This window comes from Coturnix japonica, chromosome W, assembly GCF_054131305.1.
Source record: "Coturnix japonica strain WE chromosome W, WE-NBRP24, whole genome shotgun sequence".
NCBI classification, from domain to species: domain Eukaryota; kingdom Metazoa; phylum Chordata; class Aves; order Galliformes; family Phasianidae; genus Coturnix; species Coturnix japonica.
The window spans coordinates 5,664,701-5,670,335 of NC_140701.1; positions in this window are offsets into that span (position 1 = coordinate 5,664,701).

Here is a 5,635-nt window from a genome sequence, read left to right on the forward strand (position 1 = left end):
CAGGCGTGAATCAATTCATTCACAAGCTGCACAATGACTCTGTTCTTTACATGATAAAGAAACACACAGAGATTCCTGACCAAAAAGTTGGGAGTTAATAACGACCAAAGAGGTTCCTGTTCCTACGCCTCATCCTCTCACCCCAACTCCTGGGTGATGCCCACAGGCTTCAAGTCAGCTCTCAAATCCATTGAACTCCAGTCACAGAACTCCATCAAAAAGGATGTCACACATGTGACACTTACATACATTTTGCATCAGAAACAGTGACGCCAGCAGGAGCAGAGAGGTGACTGTCCCCCTGTACTCAGCACTGGTGAGGCCACAACTCTAATTCTGTGTCCAGTTTGTGGCCCCTCACTGAGAAAAAGACACTGAGGCATTGGAACGTGTTCAAAGAAGGGCACAAAGCTGGTGAGGGGTCTGGAGCACAATGGGGCCATATGAGGAGAGGCTGCAGGAGATGGGAATGTCCAGCCTGGAGAAGAGGTGGCTCAGGGGAAACCTCATTGCTCTCTATAACTTCCTGAAGGGAGGTTGCAGTGAGCTGGGGGTCGGCCTCTTCTCTCGTGTCATTACTGATAGAACTAGAGGGAATGTTTTCAAGCTGCGGCAGGAGAGGTTCAGGCTGAACATTAGGAAATATTACTTCTCAAAAAGGGTGGCCAGGCACTGGAATGGACTGCCCAGGGAGGTGGTGGAGTCACCCACCCTGGGGGTGTTCAAGGAACGTCTGCAGAAATCCCTGCTGAAATCCTGACCTCTGCCACAGGTGGCTGAGTGACACAAAAGCTGTGTCCTTGGTTCCCGGCCTTACCTACATGCTGTTCATCTTGCTCTGCAGCTCCTGTTCTGAATAGTCTTCTTATATTCCCATGTGATGTACCCTGAAATACATCATTTAGTGAGTCTGAACAAAACATAAGACATTAATTGGAACTATGAAGAAATGTCTTTTGCACTTTACTTGGAGGATGTTACATGCTATACCTTCTTTTCTCAATTGTAACACATGATTTTTTATAAAAAGAAACATAGCAAGTCAGCTCTTCAGTGTGCATATTGATGAAACTTGGTGAAATACAACTTTAGAAAAAGGTAATTTGAAAATTTAAATATTCTTATCAGAATCTCTGCTGTTAGTTACCGTTCCAATGTTCTGATTTGATGATGATTCTCTCAGAGCTGTTTTGTCACTCGCCACCTCCAATGCACTTCAAGTGCTTTAGGAGCATCACTGGAATTTTGAATAAACTCGATATATTTTAGGAAAGCTGCTACAGATGCACGACTGCAGTACTTTGGAAAAATATAATCTTGATTGAACGCTGAACAGTGTTATTTAATTATAATCCAGGTAATTAAATTAATTAAACCAAGGGAATCACCTCCCAGTCAGTCAGCTCCCACCAGGGAACTCGCTTCCCTGCCAAGCAGATGCAACCAACACAAGCTGCTACATCACTCTAGGGCCCCACTGAGTCTTCCCAAGGGGTCTCCAAAGGCTTCCCTGTTGACTTCTGGGAACCTGGGAACACTCACATGGAAGCCAGTGCCCCCTAATGTGCCCCAGAGGTTTCTCAGGGCCCTGCAATTAGCTCTACAGACATCCAGACATGCCCCAGAGCAAGTATGTGTGCTGTAGGGAGCCCAAGAGACATTCCAGAGTATGCTAGTACTCCTCAGTGCGCTCAAGGGTTCTTCACCTGTCTCTAAATATGCCATACTTGACTTTGTTTTCTCTTCTGGAGCTTAGTTCTCAGCTTTGCTTTCTCATGCCATTTATCATTCAGTTTAGAGATTATTTTAACTAAAATATTTTAATCCACCATATTTTCTGAAAACTAAGAATTGATCCCGTTCAAGGAAACAGAAGAGAAAAACATCACCCACAGGCTGCAGATATTTACCTCGACTTCTCTACATGCCTTCCCCAGTGTGCTTTTCAACTCACCTTGCACAGTGACCCTAGCTTTTGTTTCAGAGTCCTCTGTCTCACAGGTGTACTCCCCGCTGTCCTTGGCGGTAGAGTCATGGATGATCAGAATGGCCCCAGTTCCCTCCTGCTGCAAGTCGTACTTCTGGCTTTTTCTGATTGCTTTGCCATCCTTGTACCACCTGATGTTCACATCTGGTTTCAACAGCTCACGGCTCAGGCTGATGTCCTGCCCTGCTGCTGCTGTCTTATCCTCCAGCTGTTTTGTTACCTCAGTAGGTTTTTCTGAAAGAAAACATTGCTTTTTGAGTAACATACACTTAGGGTAGGATGCCTCTCTCAAAATACACGCATCTACATGTTGGAGATAAGTTAGAGAGGCACTTGCAACAGAGGCCATCCTACAGCCAGCAGTAATCTGTAAAGTACAGACAATAGAATTCCAGGCACCATTAATTCTCTCTTAAATCTACCCCATTGAGGATGATGAACCATGTCTGAAAACTGCCTCTTCCTTCTCTCCACTGATCACACTGGGAGCCTCAGATGATGCTCTCAGATGCACATGTTCTAGATAGGAATTTGTTGTACAAAAAAAATTTGATTTTCCTCTTTATTGACTCCTTTTATCTATCTTCTATTTCACACATCAGAGGTTTACACTGGGGAAAAAAGATCCACCAAATGCAAAAGAAAGGAGAAAGAGGAAATCCTTCAAACTCTGAGCGCGTAGAGTAAAAGAGCTTAATTACTGGGGAGAGCAGATTAGAATCACAGTATCCTTAGAATTGGAAGAGACCCTTAAAGGCCATCTAGCCCAGCTCCCCTGCAATAAACAGGGACATTCACAGCTAGATCGGGTTGCTCACAGCCTGGTCATTAGTCATTCCAGAGGCAAAACACACACTGAATGATCTCTCCCTGCAGTCATAAATCCTTGGAGACAACAGCATTGACACTGCATGGCACTGAAGCAGTAAAAAAATTTGCTCCTGTAACTCTCCTTGTGTTAAGTAAAATGATGATAAAAAGCAATGGAATGCTTTGGCAGGACACCAAAACCATCCTCCTTCGTTGATATCTGCTGCAATGGAACCTTCCACTGGAAGAAAGCCCCTGATGACTTGTCACCCCAGAGAGGTGAGCTTTAGAAGCAGGACTGCTGCACAATAGAATGAACTGGAGCTCCTTAGCATCTCTTACATCCAGGAGGGCTGTGATCAGACCCACCTCTCACCTTCAGGCGCGCGCTTTCTGACACCTTGTCTGACTTCACTGTCACTGGGCCAGCATCCTCAGGCTTAACCTGCTTCACTGTCAGTGTGCAGCAGTTGCCAACGTTCTTGATGTCATTGTAATTGTTGGTGTAAAGGAGGTTGCCATTCAGAAACCATTCCACATCCTCGTCATCATGGGACAGCTCGCAGGAGAAGACAGCAGAGCTCTCTTCTTCAATTTCCACATCCTGCAGGTGCTTCCTTACTTCTACATCGTGGGCTGTAGGGAAACAAGGTGAACTGTTACCACTGTTACTATAAAGCATACTGGGATGTAGTAGAATGGCTGGACTAGATAATCTTTGTGTAATCTTCTCAGTGAAGTTTATACATTTGCAAAGTTAGCAGGAGAGAACGGCAGAAATCAACCTCAAGAAGAGAAATCTGAGGTGAAATAGGACATGGAAGAGGCCACCCTCCCTGCTCATACCTTCAGCTGTCAGCGTGGCCTCAGTCTCTGCAATTCCCGCCTTGCACTTGTACACACCAGCATCATTGGGCTTCAGCTTCAGAATCTGGAGCTCTGCTGAATGCTTATCCCTCTTGATCTTGTACTTCTCAGAGGGCTCGATGGGTATGTGGCCCTTGAACCATTTCACAACCTTTGGAGAAGGCCTGAAGTCACAGGACAGGATGACAGAATGACATTCCAAAGCTGTCTTGTCCTCCAACTTCCTGGTGATTTGTATATGGTAATCTGAAAAGCAGGGGTGGAAGAGAAGAAAGGATGAGGACAATTGGAAGAAGAGGAAAGTCTCTTGCATCTATTCCATTCCAATTAATTTCATGTTCACAATGGTTCTTTGAACAACTCTAAAGATAAAACAAATGATTGTCTATAGGGAAGGCCATTGATTACATTTCTATAAAGTAATACTGTATAGTATCTACCAAATGCAAGCTCCAGCTCTTGCTCTGTGCTTATTAAATTGCTCCCAGTTGAGGCTTTTATTCAAATAAGAGTGACTTGAAAATATAATAAGTACTTTAGGATGTGAATGGAGACTCTTACACTGGGGACAACAGGAGATAAAAAGCCTAGAAGTTTCTTTCAGATGAAATCAATGACAAACTGCATCAAATTTAGGTGCTACCAAACTTAAACTTGTCTACTTCAGAAATACAATTAATTTCACCTGATTTGACTTCTTTGGTATAGCCAAGGACAAAACCACAGCTCTTTAGATCTGAATAGTAAGCACATCACAACTATTCATACAGATCTTTTACTAAGACGCAGCGGTCTCATTTAGTGTCCAATGACTTTGAACTGGAAATGGAGCAGAACCTCCAGACACACACACAATATTTCAAAGACCCCAGTGAAGGAAGACTGTACATTAATTAATTCTTCATCTTCATGATGTAAACCAAGCCAGGATATGTTACCTCTAACAAGCAGATTGGCTGTGGATTTGGATCTGCCAATTGAGAACTGAATGGTGCCTGTCATATCAGTGGTGGTTTTCAGTATGGTCAGCCGGTGGATGGTGCCTTCTTGCTGCATAATCAAGTTTCCGCCAGCCTGTAAGACTTCCCACGTAGATACCACCTGCGAGGTTTCACAGAAGGAATGGATACCTCGCATTCAAATTTGGCTTCTTCAGGCTCAGTCACATCCTCATCACACAGCTCCTTTACTAGATTAATGGATTGCTCTTTAAGAAAGATGGAACAAGAGAAAGCAGAGATTTAGAAGGAATGTAAAAAACCCTTACATTATCACCCTACTTACTCATGTCAGCATTACTGCACATGAACACTACACCTATCAGCTCAAAATGCCTTAAAACATCATTAAAAAATAATAGAAAGAAAGGAATGTTGTTAAGAAGTCAGACAATAAGACTGACAACCTGAAGAGAGCCCAGATCTTTTGATTCTTACTCCAACATCCAAATCAAACCATGACCTTCCCATCCCGATATCAAACTCCTCGCATTACAAAATGGAAAAGAGGTTCAATGAAACACGGACATTGATAATTACTTTGGTTAAATACAGCAACTTAGCTCTGAACAAGTTTTCTCCTAGTAAAGGTCTCTGTAGCTCAAACGTAATGACTCTACTTAAGAGAAATTCATTTTCCAGAATGTTCTTGCCCTTATAATTGTAACAGTGGCAAAGCTGGGGACTGAACTCTTGAGTAGTGTGCTAACTCAAATGTCTCCCTTTTCTTTATCGCACTTAACATCATATATATACCCTAACATTGTATATATTAAAAAAAGAACCCTGTGCTCTTTTACAACAGACAGAAAAAATGAAGAAAAAGTCAACCTATGTTTTTTATCCCTCAACGTTCAAACACAAATCTCAAGTCTAGAGGTAGAAAATCAACCTCCTAAGAAAATAATCTGTTTTACTTAGCAAAAGTAAATCCCAAAAGACAAGGTGGATACTTTGTGGGCAGAAAGGTAGG